Consider the following 19,470-nt stretch of genomic DNA (forward strand, 5'->3'; position numbering starts at 1 on the left):
CCAGTCCGCTGGCAGAAACCATGATGATGAGAATCGGAAAAATTGCAACTCCACCAAAAAGTCGCTAAGACACCTGCCCCAAGGTGGGCGCCAATTGTCGTGGATCTAAGAGTGACAGTAGAATGGGGGTAGGTATGAAGAGGCAAGATCCTAGCTATGGCGAAGTTGTACACGCGAGTTTTACGAGTTCAGGCCCTTCATGGAGGAAGTAATAGCCCTACATCTCGGTGCCCGGAGGCGGTTGACTGGATTATGCGTGTGTGTGTGTGTGTGTGTTACAGGAGGTGCAAACCCTTGTGCCAGTGGAGGGGGGTGGCTTATATAGAGTGCGCCAGGGCCCCAGCCAGCCCACGTTACAAGGAGTTTAAGGTACATCAAGAGGGGGCGTTACTGGTAATGCTAGCAATTAAGTGACATAAATACCTATTAAGTCTACGAAGTAAATGTCCGACCGTTGCCGCGCAGATTGACTTTAGGTCTTCTGTCCGTCGAGTGATAATTGTTGTGGTCGAGTGACTTTGAATCTTCCGAGTGGAATGCCTCGTAGTCGAGTGGATGGTGCTATCCCTTGAATGCTTATGGTTTTAAGATGGTGTCCTAGGGAAGGGTTTCTAGGTCAGACCTATGACCCTACCCTAGGTACATAGCTTCATCAGGACCCACTAGGTCAAAGCGTACATAGCGTTGTCATTTTGGTCGCGAATGTGTATGTACATACTGGTCGATCGGTATGTCTGCAGGCTGCAGCGATGAACCGTGGCCGAGTAAGGAAGGGCACATGTCGTAGTAGAGGCGCGGATGTAGCATGTACACGTACATATAGCCAGGGTGCAAGAAAGTAAATACGGCGACATACGTACATACATGCGGGGTCTCAGACGCCTACTCGCGCATACGTATGGCCAAGGCTTGTGTACATGGTTGGGTCGGAACTGAGAAACTGCATCGTGTTCATTGGGAGCCAACCGGCTTGGACGGAACAACCGATCCAAACGAGGCCTGGCGTACCGCACAACGGAGGAAACGGCCTTGTGTTCGACCGACCACGGTCGAAACGGGGTCTTGTTCATTGGGAGGGGTGTGGCGTACCGCAAAACGGAGGAAACAGACTTGTGTTCGAGTGCCTATGGTCGAAACGGGGTCCTGTTGATCGGGAGGGGTGTGGCGTACCGTAAAACGGAGGAAACGAACTTGTGTTGGAGCACTATGGTCGAAACAGGGGTCTTGTTCATCAGGAGGGGTGTGGCGTACCGCAAAACGGGACTCCACGGGGTACTGTTCATCTCCACCGCCGACTACCTCCATAGGCTATTGTTCATCCACCGTCGACCTCCTCCAGCCTCCACCTATGACTGTTCATCCACGGCGTCTCCACTCCCGCCTCCACCAGCCACTGTTCATCCACGGGATCCTGTTCATTCAGCCTCCACCGCTCCTCCACCAGCTACTGTTCAACCAGCCCTTTCCATGGGGTCCTGTTCAACCACCCCTCCACAGGCTACTGTTCATCTAGCCCTGTATCGGCTACTATTCAACCAGCCCTTGCTACCTCTTGAGCACTGCGTTGGTTTTCCCTTGAAGATGAAAGGGTGATGCAGCAAAGTAGCATAAGTATTTCCCTTAGTTTTTTAGAACCAAGGTATCAATCCAGTAGGAGGCCACACACGAGTCCCTCGCACCTACACAAACAAATAAAATCCTCGCAGCCAACACAATAAAGGGGTTGTCAATCCCTTCACGGTCACTTACGAAAGTGAGATCTGATAGATATGATAAGATAATTTTTTTGGTATTTTTATGATAAAGATGCAGAGTAAATAAAGCAAGATAAAAATGGCAAAAGAAATAGCTTGTTGATGGGAGATTAATATGATGGAAAATAGACCCAGGGGCCATAGGTTTCACTAGTGGCTTCTCTTGAGAGCATAAGTATTACGGTGGGTAAACAAATTACTGTTGAGCAATTGACAAAACTGAGCATAGTTATGAGAATATCTAGGTATGATCATGTATATAGGCATCACGTCCGAGACAAGTAGACCGACTCATGCCTGCATCTACTACTATTACTCCACACATCAACCGCTATCCAGTATGCATCTAGAGTATTAAGTTCAAAAGAACAGAGTAACGCTTTAAGCAAGATGACATGATGTAGAGGGATAAACTCATGCAATATGATATAAACCCCATCTTGTTATCCTCGATGGCAACAATACAATACGTGCCTTACTGCCCCTACTGTCACTAGGAAAGGACACCGCAAGATTGAACCCAAAGCTAAGCACTTCTCCCATTGCAAGAAACATCAATCTAGTAGGCCAAACCAAACTGATAATTCAAAGAGACTTGCAAAGATAACCAATCATACATAAAAGAATTCAGAGAAGATTCAAATATTGTTCATAGATAAACTTGATCATAAACCCACAATTCATCGGTCTCAACAAACACACCGCAAAAGAAGATTACATCGAATAGATCTCCACAAGAGAGGGGGAGAACATTGTATTGAGATCCAAAAAGAGAGAAGAAGCCATCTAGCTAATAACTATGGACCCAAAGGTCTGAAGTAAACTACTCACACATCATCGGAGAGGCTATGGTGTTGATATAGAAGCCCTCTGTGATCGATGCCCCCTCCGGCGGAGCTCCGGAAAAGGCCCCAAGATGGGATCTCACGGGTACAGAAGGTTGCGGCAGTGGAATTAGGGTTTTGGCTCCATATCTCGTAGTTTGGGGGTACGTAGGTATATATAGGACAAAGAAGTATGTCGGTGGAGCAACATGGGCTCCACGAGGGTGGAGGGCACGCCTGGGGGGGGGGGGTGGGGGGTAGGCGCGCCCCCCTACCTCGTGCCTTCCTGGTTGATGTCCCCCCTGGCATGCCCCCCTATCTCGTGCCTTCATGGTTGATGTCTTGATGTAGGGTCCAAGTCCTCTGGATCACGTTCCCGAAGGTTTCATTCCATTTGGACTCTGTTTGATATTCTTTTTCTGCGAAACTCTGAAATAGGCAAAAAAACAACAATTCTGGGTTGGGCCTCCGGTTAATAGGTTGGTCCCAAAAATAATATAGAAGTGTAGAATAAAGCCCAATAATGTCCAAAACAGAATATAATATAGCATGAAACAATCAAAAATTATAAATACGTTGGAGACGTATCAAGCATCCCCAAGCTTAATTCCTGCTCGTCCTCAAGTAGGTAAATGATAAAAAACAGAATTTTTGATGTGGAATGCTACTTGGCATAATTTCAATGTAATTCTCTTAATTGTGGTATGAATATTCAGATCTGAAAGATTCAAGACAAAAGTTTAATATTGACATAAAAATAATAATACTTCAAGCATACTAACTAAGCAATAATGTCTTCTCAAAATAACATGGCCAAAGAAAGTTATCCCTACAAAATCATATAATATGGCTATGCTCTATCTTCACCACACAAAGTATTTAAATCATGCACAACCCCGATGACAAGCCACGCAATTGTTTCATACTCTTGGTGTTCTCAAACTTTTTCGATCTTCACGCAATACATGAGCGTGAGCCATGGACATAGCACTATATGTGGAATAGAATGGTGGTTGTGGAGAAGACAAAAAAGGAGAAGATAGTCTCACATCAACTAGGCGTATCAATGGGCTATGGAGATGCCCATTAATAGATATCAATGTGAGTGAGGAGGGATTGCCATGCAACGGATGCACTAGAGCTATAAGTATATGAAAGCTCAACCAAAGGAACTAAGTGGGTGTGCATCCAACTCGCTTGCTCACGAAGACCTAGGGCATTTTGAGGAAGCCCATCATTGGAATATACAAGCCAAGTTCTATAATGAAAGATTCCCACTAGTATATGAAAGTGATAACATAGGAGACTCTCTATCATGAAGATCATGGTGCTACTTTTGAAGCACAAGTGTGGTAAAAGGATAGTAGCATTGTCCCTTCTCTCTTTTTCTCTCATTTTTTTATTTTGGCCTTTTCTCTCTTTTTTTATGGCCTCTTTTTTTTGTCCAGAGTCTCATCCCTACTTGTGGGGGAATCATAGTCTCCATCATCCTTTCCTCACTTGGGACAATGCTCTGAAAATGATGATCATCACACTTTTATTTACTTACAACTCAACAATTACAACTCGATACTTAGAACAAAATATGACTCTATGTGAGTGCCTCCGGTGGTATACTGGGATATGCAATGAATCAAGAGTGACATGTATGAAAGAATTATGAACGGTGGCTTTGCCACAAATACAATGTCAACTACATGATCATGCAAAGCAATATGACAATGATGGAGTGTGTCATAGTAAACGGAATGGTGGAAAGTTGCATGGCAATATATCTCGGGATCGCTATGGAAATGCCATAATAGGTAGGTATGGTGGCTGTTTTGAGGAAGGTATATGGTGGGTGTATAATACCGGCGAAAAGTGCCCGGTATTAGAGAGGCTAGCAATGGTGGAAGGAAGAAAGTGCGTATAATCCATGGACTCAACATTAGTCATAAAGAACTCACATACTTATTGCAAAAATCTACAAGTTATCAAAACAAAGTATTACAGGCATGCTCCTAGGGGGATAGATTGGTAGTAAAAGACCATCGCTCGTCCCCGGCCGCCACTCATAAGTAAGACAATCAATAAATAAATCATGCTCCGACTTCATCACATAACGGTTCACCATACGTGCATGCTACGGGAATCACAAACTTCAACACAAGTATTTCTCAAATTCACAACTACTCAACTAGCATGACTCTCATATCACCATCTCCATATCTCAAAACAATTATCAAGTATCAAACTTCTCATAGTATTCAACACACTCATAAGAAAAAAAATTACTAATCTTGAATGCCTATCATAATTAAAGCAAATTACCACGTTGTTTTGTAGGACTCTCAAAATAATCTAAGTGAAGCATGAGAGAACAATTGTTTCTATAAAACAAATCCACCACCATGCTCAAAAAAATATAAGTGAAGCACTAGAGCAAAAACTATATAACTCAAAAGATATAAGTGAAGCACATAGAGTATTCTAACAATTTTCAAATCATGTGAGTCTCTCTCAAAAGGTGTGTACAGCAAGGATGATTGTGGTAAACTAAAAATCAAAGATTCAAATAATACAAGACGCTCCAAGCAAAACACATATCATGTGGTGAATAAAAATATAGCTCCAAGTAAAGTTACCGATGGAAGTAGACGAAAGAGGGGATGCCTTCCGGTGCATCCCCAAGCTTAGGCTTTTGGGTGTCCTTGAATTTTACCTTGGGGTGCCATGGGCATCCCCAAGCTTAGCCTCTTGCCACTCCTTGTTCCATAATCCATCAAAACTTAACCCAAAACCTGGAAAGTTCACAACACAAAACTCAAAATAGAAAATCTCGTGAGCTCCGTTAGCGAAAGAAAACAAAAAACCACTTCAAGGTACTGTAATGAACTCATTATTTATTTATATTGGTGTTAAACCTACTGTATTACAACTTTTTTATGGTTTATAAACTATTTTACTAGCCATAGATTCATCAAAATAAGCAAACAACACACGAAAGACAGAATCTGTCAAAAACAGAACAGTCTGTACTAATCTGTAGCTAATGCAAGTTATGGAACCCCAAAAGTTCTAAACTAAATTGATGGAAGTGAGGAATTTATCTATTAATCATATTCAAAAAGAATTAACTAAATAGCACCTTCCAAATAAAAATGGCAGCAGTTCTCGTGAGCACTAAAGTTTCTGTTTTTTACAGCAAGATTAAAAAGACTTTCCCCAAGCCTTCCCAACGGTTCTACTTGGCACAAACACTAATTAACACAAAAAACACAACCAAAAAGAGGCTAGATAAATTATTTATTACTAAACAGGAGCAAAAATCAAGGAATAAAAATAAAATTGGGTTGCCTCCCAACAAGCGCTATCGTTTAACGCCCCTAGCTAGGCATAAAAGTGAAGATAGATCTAGGTGTCGCCATAATAATAGGATAGATCATTAAAACTCATTTCATATTCTCTATGTTCGGCAGCATGTTTTCTTTGAGGCAAGAAATAAAAAGTAATCAAAAGGGCTAAATTTAATGGGACAAAATTCCCCAAGATCAACTTTAGGAGGTATAGGTTCCTCCTTCGGCCCTTCGTATTGCACAACCAATTCATCATTATAAGCATTCTTTTGACAAACTTTGTGAGCCTATACTCAAGAGAATATCCTAGCTCATTATTTTGAATAGCCAAATCATTATTAAGTTCAGAAATTCTATCAACTAGAACATTGGTAGGAATCCTTTTTCTAAGATTTTCATTGAAAGCAACATAGTCTAGAGATTGAAAACGCATTATTTATTCTTGATCTAAGAGAATAGCCTCTATGGGAGGACGGCCAGCGTCCACCCTATAATGCGCAAAGATTTCTTTGGCCTCTTTTATTATAAATCTAAACTCATGAGCCAAAAAGATAGTAGCGGCATCTTCACTAGGAAGGCCGGAAAACGGATCTTTCATGACAAGATTCAGCAAAGCAGCATTAATTTCACAAGATTCAGCATCGGTAAGAGGAGCAATCGGAGTTCTAATAAAATCATTGTTGTTGGTATTAGTAAAGTCACACAATTTGGTATTATCTTGATCCATCATGACAAGCAAGCAATCCAACACACAAGCAAACAAGAAACGGGCAAAAAGAGGCAAATAGGGAAAGAGAAGGAGGACGGAGAGAGAGGGCAAATAAAACGGCAAGGGTGAAGTGGGGGAGAGGAAAACGAGAGGCAAATGGCAAATAATGTAATGCGGGAGATAAGGGTTTGTGATGGGTACTTGGTATGGTTGACTTTTGCGTAGACTCCCTGGCAACGGCACCGGAAATCCTTCTTGCTACCTCTTGAGCACTGCGTTGGTTTTCCCTTGAAGAGGAAAGGGTGATGCAGCAAAGTAGCATAAGTATTTCCCTTAGTTTTTTAGAACCAAGGTATCAATCCAGTAGGAGGCCACACACGAGTCCCTCGCACCTACACAAACAAATAAAATCCTCGCAACCAACGCAATAAAGGGGTTGTCAATCCCTTCACGGTCACTTATGAAAGTGAGATCTGATAGATATGATAAGATAATTTTGTTGGTATTTTTATGATAAAGATGCAAAGTAAATAAAGCAAGATAAAAACGGCAAAAGAAATAGCTTGTTGATGGGAGATTAATATGATGGAAAATATACCCGGGGGCCATAGGTTTCACTAGTGGCTTCTCTCGAGAGCATAAGTATTACGGTGGGTAAACAAATTACTGTTGAGCAATTGACAGAATTGAGCATAGTTATGAGAATATCTAGGTATGATCATGTATATATGCATCACGTTCGAGACAAGTAGACCGACTCCTGCCTGCATCTACTACTATTACTCCACACATCGACCGCTATCCAGCATGCATCTAGAGTATTAAGTTCAAAAGAACAGATTAACGCTTTAAGAAAGATGACATGATGTAGAGGGATAAACTCATGCAATATGATATAAACCCCATCTTGTTATCCTCGATGGCAATAATACAATACGTGCCTTGCTGCCCCTACTGTCACTAGGAAACGACACCGCAAGATTGAACCCAAAGCTAAGCACTTCTCCCATTGCAAGAAAGATCAATCTAGTAGGCTAAACCAAACTGATAATTCGAAGAGACTTGCAAAGATAACCAATCATACATAAAAGAATTCAGAGAAGATTCAAATATTGTTCATAGATAAACTTGATCATAAACCCACAATTCATCGGTCTCAACAAACACACCGCAAAAGAAGATTACATCGAATAGATCTCCACAAGAGAGGGGGAGAACATTGTATTGAGATCCAAAAAGAGAGAAGAAGCCATCTAGCTAATAACTATGGACCCAAAGGTCTGAAGTAAACTACTCACACATCATCGAAGAGGCTATGGTGTTGATGTAGAAGCCCTCTGTGATCGATGCCCCCTCCAGCAGAGCTCCGGAAAAGGCCCCAAGATGGTATCTCACGGGTATAGAAGGTTGCGGCGGTGGAATTAGGGTTTTGGCTCCGTATCTGGTAGTTTGGGGGTACGTAGGTATATATAGGAGGAAGAAGTACGTCGGTGGAGCAACATGGGCCCCATGAGGGTGGAGGGCGTGCCTGGGAGGTAGGCGCGCCCCCTACCTCGTGCCTTCCTGGTTGATGTCTTGACGTAGGGTCCAAGTCCTCTGGATCACGTTCCCGAAGGTTTCATTCCATTTGGACTCCGTTTGATATTCTTTTTCTGTGAAACTATAAAATAGGCAAAAAACAACAATTCTGGGTTGGGCCTCCGGTTAATAGGTTAGTCCCAAAAATAATATAATAGTGTATAATAAAGCCCAATAATGTCCAAAACAGAATATAATATAGCATGGAACAATCCAAAATTATAGATACGTTGGAGATGTATCAGCCCTCCACGGGGTCCTGTTCATCCACCCCCAGCCGGCTCGATCGGGGTCCTGTTCATCCAGCGGCAACGGCCTCTACTACCACGGGGTCCTGTTCATCCAACCCCCCATCGGGAACTGTTCATCCAACCCCCCCCCCCAACAACAACGCTCACTGTTCATCAAGGGAAGGAGGCAGCAGGGTTCGATCGACTTCAGTTAGCAGCAGTAGCGAAGTAATCACTCGGGTTAAGTTAATAGCAAGGGAACGATCTCAGTAACGTAGCTAGTGCAATCACTCGGGTTCAGTTAGACCCCACCGCCTCGCTCGGGTTCAGTTAGAGCGCAATGCCTCGCACACATAGGCGTACGTGTACGAGAGAAACACGCAAGGCCTCGACCACCCACCGTAACCGGGAACTCCCCGATATTTTACCTCTCCCTCGCTTCTACCACATTTTTTTCCATCATGGACGGCCCAAAGAATGTCATGCAGCTGCGTCTCCGGCCCGCCCAGGACAAAAAGCCCATTTTCTGTCATGATTTTTTGTCATAGAAGTAGGAGCCCACCACATCTATGATGATACTTGGTTTTGTCACAATTATCGTCATAGAAGTGTCATAAGCATGACAGAAAAAATCGTTCGGCCCAAAATGTCACGGATGTGTCTTTTTTGTAGTGGAAGGAGAAACGACCCCCACGACAACAGTCAGAATTCTTCGTCCTCTCTCATATATGGTGGACACACTCCCCCACTGATTTTTCGACCGTCGGTGATGGCCGTTATTCCTCCTTCCCCTAGTGCATAACAAAGGTCTAGCATAAGGAGAAGAAGGAAAAACGACCCCACGACAACAATCGGGATTCTTCTTCACTCATTTGTTGACTGTCATGTATGGAGCCTCGACGGACTTAAAGTCAACCCGAAATGTCATTTAATTATTTTTCTAGAAAATCTAGGCCACTTGATATTTCCTACATATTCTAGCAAAAGTCAGCCAAAATTCACGGAAAAATCCAGCATGACCTTTGCTAAAAAAGGACATATCGAGCGCCTGAAATTTTTCGGAACGGAAATTAATCAACACTCTGGCAAAACATAGGCCACTCGGAGGTGTTACCTGCAAACATGGCCGGCCACTTGGGCAAGCACATATCCTATTTGAGCAACACAAGATATACATGTTTATATCTACATCATATGAGCATTCAAACTTGATGGTCATTGCATTTCAATGGTTGAAAATATAAACAAAAACATTTCAAAATATCTTATAGGACTCATATTAACGTGGAGATTTGGCTGGTCTCACCTCGAGGTCGGAGGGGGTCGATGACGGGGATGATGGAGGGGCTCCTTGATTTCTGCAAAAACAAAAACCCCAAATGCATACGCCTTGCATAGTGCTCTCCGATTTGAGCATCCAAAATAGGAGTAGTTCTCCAATTTGAGCATTCAATAAGCAAAACTAAATCAAAAAATAAATTAGTATTTAGATTAGCATGCATTCAATAAGCAAAACTAAATCATCTCTTGCATCCGTACATCATCAAATATTATCACTAATACATCTCGAATAGTATCATACATATAACATCACTAATACAGCAAAAACCCTAGTGGACGACGGGTATCGACGCAGGCGGTGGACACCCAAAGAGAAGGAACCATCACAGGATCATAGCTCCAGTGAGATCCCTGAAGAACATGCCAGGTATTGTTGAACCAGCCCTCCAACGCAACCATGTAGCGACAGATGTGCTCGTCCTCCTCGCTGACACGATGATGTACCACCTTCGCAGGGTCCTCAAGCCTCCGCATCGTCACTGGCCCACGCGACCACCACCACAGAAGGTTCGGATCCATGACGGGGTGGCTCCTCACCAAGCTACGCCCCCGGAAGGTAGCACCTCCCAGTACCAGCTCGGCGGAGCCCACTCCCGGACATGGCCCCTCTGATCAAGCAGGCCTCCTCCGCCGAGTCGACAACGAGGATGCAGGATAGGCATCATCGACGTCGATGCGGGAATAATTGCTTTAACTAAAAAATAACAAAAAATGTGACATGTTCAAAATATGACATGTCCACTTCAAAATGAATCAACCTAGAATTATGTTAAATACACCTAAAAATAAACTAGTTCTATTAATTTTCATACTAAAAATAAACTAGTTCTATAGTAAAAAAATTTAATTAGATCATCAAATCGCATATACCTAAATTTTCTTAATAAAAATAAACTAGTTCTATTAATTCAACTAGTTCAACTAAGCACTTACTATAAATAAAATAAACTAGTTCTTACTAAAAATAAACTAGTTCTATTAATTTTCTTAATAATTCTACTAAACACTTACTAAAAACGATAAAAAATTACATTATACAATAGTAAAAAAACTACAGTAAAAACATAAGAAAAAAATAGAGATGGAGGGAGGAGGGGTGGGAGGAGGGAGGAGGAGGAGGGAGGAGAGAGGAGGAGGGGGAGGGGCGGCCGGAGGAGGAGGGAGGAGGGGGCGGCCGGAGGAGGAGGGGGGAGGGCGTGGTGGGAGGAGGAGGGAGGGGAGGAGGAAGGAGGGAGGAGGAGGGATGGAGGGACTACCTCAGTTTCGGAGGAGCAGGAGCGTCCGCGGCGGCGGGCGACGACGGTGGTCGGGGAACGGCGGTGGCGGTGGATGACGGGGGTTGCGGGGGAGAGTGAGTAAGAGGGAGAGTGAGAGGGTCAGCCGCGTGGGGACGATAAGGTACGATTAGTAGCAGCGGGGGTTAGAGAAAAGAGCTACTACTACGGAGCATAGCAATAGCGCTGGGTAAGTATGCGCGCTGCTGCTAAGTGGGGCTAGCCATGTGCGCCCAGTTCAAACATAGCAGCATCGCATTTTGCTAAAATGCGCTACTGCTAACAGGATAGCAGTAGTGCCTTTTACTGCCACGCGCTACTACTAAATAGTAGTAGCGCTTCATTTTATCCAGCACTATTGCTAAGATTCTGTGTATAGGGTTTTCCCTAGTAGTGAAAACTTGCAATGTCGGATCAAGAACACAAATATATTCATGAAAACATAATAGGTTCAGATCTGAAATCATGGCACTCGGGCCCTAGTGACAAGCATTAGGCATAGCAAAGTCATAACAACATCAATCTTAGAACATAGTGGATACTAGGGATCAAACCCTAACAAAACTAACTCGATTACATGGTAAATCTCATCCAACCCATCACGGTCCAGCAAGCCTATGATGGAATTACTCACACACAATGGTGAGCATCATGAAATTGATGATGGAGGATGGTTGATGATGACGATGGCGACGGATTCCCCTCTCTACAGCCCAAAACAGACTCCAGATCTGCCCTCCCGAGGGAGAACAGGGCTTGGCGGCGGCTCCATATCGTAAAACGCGATGAATCCGTCTCTCTAATTTTTTCCTCCCCGAACGTGAATATATGGAATTGGAGTTGAGGTCGGTAGAGGTCCAGGGGGCCCACATGTATGGGTGGCGTGCCCCAGGGGGTGGGCGCCCCCCCCACCCTTGTGGCTAGGGTGTGGGCCCCCTTCACTTGATTCTTTCGCCAGTATTTTTTATTAATTCCAAAACTGATCTCCGTGAATTTTTAGTTCATTCTAAGAACTTTTATTTCTGCACAAAAATAACACCATGGAAATTCTGCTAAAAACAGCGTCAGTACGGGTTAGTTCCATTCAAATCATGCAAGTTAGAGTCCAAAATAAGGGCAAAAGAGTTTGGAAAAGTACATACGACGGAGACATATCAACTCCCCCAAGCTTAACCCATTGCTTGTCCTCAAGCAATTCAGTTGACAAACTGAAAGTGATAAAGAAAAAACTTTTACAAACTCTGTTTGATCTTGTTGTTGCAAATATGTAAAGCTAGCATTCAAGTTTTTAGCAAAGATCATGAACTAACCATATTCACAATAACATTTAGGTCTCACAATTGCTCATATCAATGGCATAATGAACTAGCCAGCAATAATAATAAATCTTGGATGACAACACTTTCTCAAAACAATCATGATATAATAGAACAAGATGGTATCTCGCTAGCCCTTTCTGTGACTGCAAAACATAAATGCAGAGCGCCCCTGAAGATCAAGGACTGACTAGACATTGTAATTCATGGTAAAAGAGGTCCAGTCGCAGTCATACTCAATATAAATTAATAACAATGCATACAAATGACAGTGGTGCTCTCTAACTGGTGCTTCTTATAAGAGGATGATGACTCAGCAATAAAAGTAAATAGATAGGCCCTTCGCAGAGGGAAGCAGGGATTTGCAGAGGTGCCAGAGCTCGAGTTTTTAAATAGAGAGGAATAATATTTTGAGCAACATGCTTTCATTGTCAACATAACAACTAAGAAATCTCGGTATCTTCCATGATACATACATTATAGGTGGTTCCCAAACAGAATGGTAAAGTTTATACTCCCCCACCACCAAGAAGCACACTCCATGGCTGGTCCGAAACAACGGGTACCGTCCAACTAACAACAGTCCTGGGGGAGTTTTGTTTGCAATTATTTTGATTTGATTTGAGCATGGGACTGGGCATCCTGGTTACCAGCCATTTTCTCGTGAATGATGAGCGGAGTCCACTCATCGTGAGAATAACCCACCTAGCATGGAAGATATTGGCAGCCCTAGTTGGTACATGAGCGATTCGAGCATACAAAATAGATTATTATTTGAAGGTTTAGAGTTTGGCACATGCAAATTTACTTGGAACGGCAGGTAAATACCGCAACTAGGAAGGTATGGTGGACTTATGTGGAACAACTTTGGGTTTATGGAAGTGGATGCACAAGCAGTATTCTCACTTAGTACAAGTGAATGCTAGAAAAAGACTGGGAAGCGACCAACTAGAGAGCGACAACAGTCATAAACATGCATTGAGATTAACTAACATTGAGTGCAAGCATGAGTAGGGTATAAATCACCATGAACATAAATATCGTAGAGGCTATGTTGATTTTGTTTCAATTGCATGTGCGAACATGTGCCAAGTCAAGCCACTCGAATCATTCAAAAGAGGATACCATCCTATCATACTACATCACAACCATTTTAAAATCATGTTGGCATGCAAGGTAAACCATTATAAACTCCTAGCTAATTAAGCATGACATGAGTAACTATAATCTCTAATTGTCATTCCAAACATGTTTCATTCATAATAGGTTGAATCGGAAATGATGAACTAATCATATTTACAAAAACAAGATAGGTCGAGTTCATACCAGCTTTTCCTCATCTCAATCATTTCATCATATATCGTCATTATTGCCTTTCACTTGCACGATCGAACGGTGTGGATAATAATAATAATAATAATAATAATAATAACAATAATAATAATAGTGCACGTGCATTGGACTAAGCTGGAATCTGCAAACATTTATTCAAAGGAGAAGACAAGGTAATATGGGCTCTTTGTTAGATCAACAATAATGCATATGAGAGCCACTCAACATTTTCATCATGGTCTTCTCCTATCGACCCCCAAAAAAAAGAAAAGAATTTCAAAGAAACACAATGATTTTTTTTGGAGTTTTTGTTTTTCTGAAGAAGGTAAAACAAGAACGAGAAAAACTACTTACACAGGAAAGCTCCCAACAAGCAAAATAAGAACGAGAAATCTTTTTGGGTTTACTTTTACTTCTACAACTAAGCATGCATATAAAGTAAACTAACTACAACTAAATTTTTTCTTAAGGTTTATCAAACACACAAGAAGAAAGCGGGAAAAAGTAATAAACTAACATGGATAATTCAATGAAAAACTATGAACACCGACAACTGAAATGAGTGTGTAAGGATGAATGTAATGTCGGTGAGAAATATGTACTCCCCCAAGCTTAGGATTTTGTCCTAAGTTGGTCTAAGCCCACGGATCAAAGTAGCCTTCTCCGGTGTACTCAGGAGGATCCTGGCGGTTCCACTAGTTAGCGAGCTCCGCTGGATCCCACTGATAAATAGACTCCTGATATGGATCATGTGATGGCTCTAGCTCAAGAGGTCGGGATCGTGTCCCCTCCCAGTATGCACGAATGTCCGTGGGCAAAACGGAGTACCTGCCTAAATAAATATCGAACAAGGTAGGTGCAGGCAAGGTAATAATCTGAATAGAATCCTCGCTAAATATCAAATTATAAATGAGTCGCTTTTCCTCATCATGGCGAATAAACTTATGTGCTACCATGCTTTCATAATATAAGTATATAGTGGGTAGCAGTTTCTCCTCTTTCTCATAATGCCTAATGGGTATCTCAGAGCGTCTAGCAAGGCGGGAGGCGAAGATACCTCCGAAAATAGGACCCTTTGTACGGTTGAGACTCCAATAGTTTATAAACCATAGTGCCTAAACTGAAAGTTCTATCACGAAGTAAAGCATGGCGCAAAATGGCCAGGTCAGGGGCACTAAGGCCTCCGCTCTCCCCACGACCAATTAAACATCTCCCGGCAAATAATGAGTAGTAGCGCAAAACAGGAAAATGTAAACTAGCCACTCTCGCTTCTGACACCCTTCTCCTCTCCCCTACGGTGAATTCATAAATAAAATCTTCCACATCACGAGGACGTGATTCCTCGACGCTACCTTCATAAGTTAATTTACAAACCTCACAAAAGTCATAAAGTGTCATTTCCTTGTCCTCATCATATAAGTAAAATTCTACCATGGGTGGTGATCTCCTAGCATGAAAATGAAAATTTTGCATGAAAGTATTAGTGAGTAGGAGATACTGATCACAGTGGTCGAGGAGGAACTCAGTGATGCCTGCATTCTTAGAAAAATAATAGAAATCCTCATAAATTCCGGCCGCTTGTAAGAATGCATCACATGGCCATTCACACGGATGAATCTCCACGGCACGAGGAAGCTTATATTTGGGATTCTTCTTCTCCTCATTTTCCTTTTCCTTCGAACTACGGCTCGAGGAACCTCTCAACTATCTCCTCATCATTTTCTTCCTCTGAAATTTTTAGTGACTCAAAATAAAAGCGAACCAAACTCAACAAGATTGATAGCAACTACTCCTACAAGTGCCTAGAGGCTACATCATGCATCAAAACTACTTTGGACCATATAAATTTAACATGCAAGCTCAAGAACAAGGTCACCAAGGCAGCCAAGATTTGCAATAAATAAAGCACTAGAATAAAAACTAATTGGACCATTGAAGGAGTCACATACCGAAGAACAATCCCCAAAGCAGCTTTGTGAAAGGAGCTTTGAGCAAGGAGATCGAAAATGGCAGCAAAATGAGAAAGAACACGAGTCTGAGCTATGGAGTGATTTTTTCTGGACGAAGATGAAGTGGACGGGTGCTGGAATAAGTGGAGGGGGCCACGTAGGGCCCATAAGGACAGGGGGTGCGCCCTCCACCCTTGTGGCCAGCTGTTGAGCCCCCCTTGGTGTGTTCTTAGCACTAGAAATTCAAAAAATAGTCTATAAAAAACCATACTAAATTTTCAGGGCATTTGGAGAACTTTTATTTTCGGGACATTTTTTATTGCATGGATAACTCAGATAACAGATAAAAAATACTATTTTTACTTTATTTAATCTAAATAATAGAAAGTAAAAAGTGGATACAGAAAGTTGTGCCTTCTAAATTCATCCATCTCATGCCTGCTAAAGGAATCCATTAACAAGGTTGATCAAGTCTTATTAACAAACTTCTTCCGAATGACATGAAACCGAAGAATTTTCGAATAACACTAGGTTACCTCAACGGGGATATGCATTTTCCCCAGCAATAAGAATGACAGTAGGAAGAGGGAATTCAAAACCTCCAATAGTAATAGTTGAAATTTTTCCAATAGAGTTGATACTATGAACTTGAGGTTGTTTCTTCGAAAAGTGTACCGTATGCTCATTACCATTAACATGAAATGTGACATTGCCTTTGTTGCAATCAATAACAGCCCCTGCGGTATTCAAAAAGGGTCTACCAAGGATGATCGACATACTGTCATCCTCAGGAATATCAAGAATAACAAAGTCCGATAAGATAGTAACATTTGCAACCACAACAGGCACATCCTCACAAATACCCATGGGTGTAGCAGTTGATTTACTGGCCATTTGCAAAGAAATTTTAGTAGGTGTCAACTTATTCAAATCAATTCTATGATATAAAGAGAAAGGCATGACACTGACACCAGCTCCTAGATCACATAAAGCAGTTTTAACATAGTTTCTTTTAATGGAGCATGGTATAGTTGGTACCCCTGGATCTCCAAGTTTCTTTGGTATTCTACCCTTAAAAGTATAATTAGCAAGCATGGTGGAAATTTCAGCTTCAGGTATTTTTCTTTTATTAGTAACAATCTCTTTCATGTACTTAGCATAAGGAGGCATTCTAAGCATACTAGTCGAACACATACGCAAAAAGATAGGTCTAATCATTTCAGCAAAGCGCTCAAAATCCTCATCATCCTTTTTCTTAGATGGCTTAGGAGGAAAGGTCATGGGTTTCTGAACCCATGGTTCTCTTTCTTTACCATGTTTCCTAGCACTGAAGTCTCTCTTATCATAACGTTTATTCTTTGACTGTGGTTTATCAAGATCAACAGCAGGTTCAATCCCTACATCATTATCATTACTAGGTTGAGCATCAACATGAACATCATCATTAACATTAGCACTAGGTTCATGTTCATTACCAGATTGTGTCTCAACATCAGAAATAGAAATATCATTGGGATTCTCATGTGTGTCTATAACAGGTTCACTAGAAGCATGCAAAGTCCTATTAGTTTTCTTTTTATTTTTATTAGAAGGACTAGGTGCATCAGTATTAATTCTCTGAGAATCCTGCTCAACTCTTTTAGGATGGCCTTCAGGATACAGAGGTTCCTGGGTCATCTTACCACCTCTAGTCATAACTCTAACAACATTATCATTATTCTTACTATTCAATTCATTAAGCAAATCATCCTGAGCCTTAAGTACTTGTTCTACTTGAGTTGTAACCATGGAAGCATGTTTACTAATAAACTTAAGATCATTAACAGTTTTATTCATATAATAACCCAAGTGGTCAAGCATGTAAGCATTACGTTTCAATTTTCTACTAACATAAGCATTGAAGTTTTCTTGTTTAACAATAAAATTATCGAACTCATCCAAGCATTGACTAGCAGATTTATTATGAGGAATATCACCTTCATCAAATCTATGGAGAGAGTTTACCTCTACTACCTGTGTCGGGTTATCAATACCATGTATTTCTTCAATAGGCGGTAAATTTTTAACATCTTCATCTTTAATACATTTTTCTTTCATAGATTTCTTTGCCTCTTGCATATCTTCATGACTGAGAAATAGAATACCCCTTTTCTTCAGAGTTGGCTTAGGAGTTGGTTCAGGGAGTGTCCAATCATTATCATTACTCGATATATTATTCAATAGAAATTCAGCTTGCTCAACAGTTCTTTCCCTGAAAACACAACCAGCACAACTATCCAGGTGGTCTCTGGAAGCATCGGTTAGTCCATTATAAAAGATATCAAGTATTTCAATTTTCTTGAGAGGATGATCAGGCAAAGCATTAAGTAATTGGAGAAGCCTCCCCAAGCTTGTGGGAGACTCTCTTTTTCAATTTGCACAAAATTAAATATTTCCTGTAAGGCAGCTTGTTTCTTATGAGCGGGGAAATATTTTGCAGAGAAGTAGTAAATCATATCATGGGGACTACGCACACAACTAGGAGCAAGAGAATTAAACCATAACTTAGAATCACCCTTTTATGAGATAGGAAAAAATTTGAGAATATAGTAATAGCGAATTTTTTCCTCATGAGCAAATAGGGTGGCTATATCATTCAATTTAGTAAGTGATGTCGCGTGAAGCTACGTTGGTATTTCCCCAAAGAGGAAGGGATGACGCAGCACAGTGGCGGTAGGTATTTCCCTCAGATATGAAACCAAGGTTATCGAACCAGTAGGAGAACCAGGCAACACAACGTAAAGAGCACCTGCACACAAATAACAAATACGTGCAACCCGACGTGTAAAACGGGTTGTCAATCCCTTTCGGGTAACGGTGCCAGAAATTGGCAAACGAACGTCAGAGAGTTGTAAATATTGATAGATCGAACACCAAATAAAATAAATTGCAGCAATGTATTTTTGTATTTTGGGTTTAGTGATACGCCTCCAACCTATCTATAATTTTTGATTGTTCCATGCTATTATATTATCAATCTTCGATGTTTTATAATCATTTTATAGTCATTTTATATCATTTTTTGGTACTAACCTATTGACATAGTGCCAAGTGCCACTTGTTGTTTTTTGCATGTTTTTACATCGCATAAAATCAATACCAAACGAAGTCCAAATGCAAAGAAACTTTACCGAGATTTTTTATGGATCAGAAGACACCTAATGGTCCAAGGCTGCGCCTAGGGGTGCTCCTAGGAGAGCACAACCCACCAGGGCGCGCCAGGAGGCCCAGGCGCGCCCGGGTGGGTTGTGCCCACCTCGGGTGCCCCCCGGACCGCCTCTTTGCTCTATAAATACCCCAATATTCTAGAAACCCTAGGGAAGTCGACAAAAATCAATTCCAGCCACCGCAGAGTCCAGAACCACCAAGTACAATCTAGACACCATCACGGATGGGGTTCACCACCTCCATTGGTGCCTCTTCGATGATGCATGAGTAGTTCTTTGTAGACCTTCGGGTCCATAGTTAGTAGCTAGATGGCTTCCTCTCTCTCGTTTGATTCTCAATACAATGGTCTCTTGGGGATCCATATGATGTAACTCTTTTTGCGATGTGTTTGTTGGGATCGGATGAACTTTGAGTTTATGATCAGATCTATCTTTCTGTATCCATGTAAGTATTTGAGTTTCTTTGATCTCTTTTATGCATGATTGCTTATAGCCTCGTATTTCTTCTTCGATATTTGGGTTTTGTTTGGCCAACTTGATCTATTTATCTCGCAATGGGAAGAGGTGCTTTGTAGTGGGTTCGATCTTACGGTGCTTGATCCCAGTGACAGAAGGGGAA

The sequence above is a fragment of the Triticum urartu genome, chromosome 7 (assembly GCF_003073215.2).
Source record: "Triticum urartu cultivar G1812 chromosome 7, Tu2.1, whole genome shotgun sequence".
Classification (NCBI taxonomy): domain Eukaryota; kingdom Viridiplantae; phylum Streptophyta; class Magnoliopsida; order Poales; family Poaceae; genus Triticum; species Triticum urartu.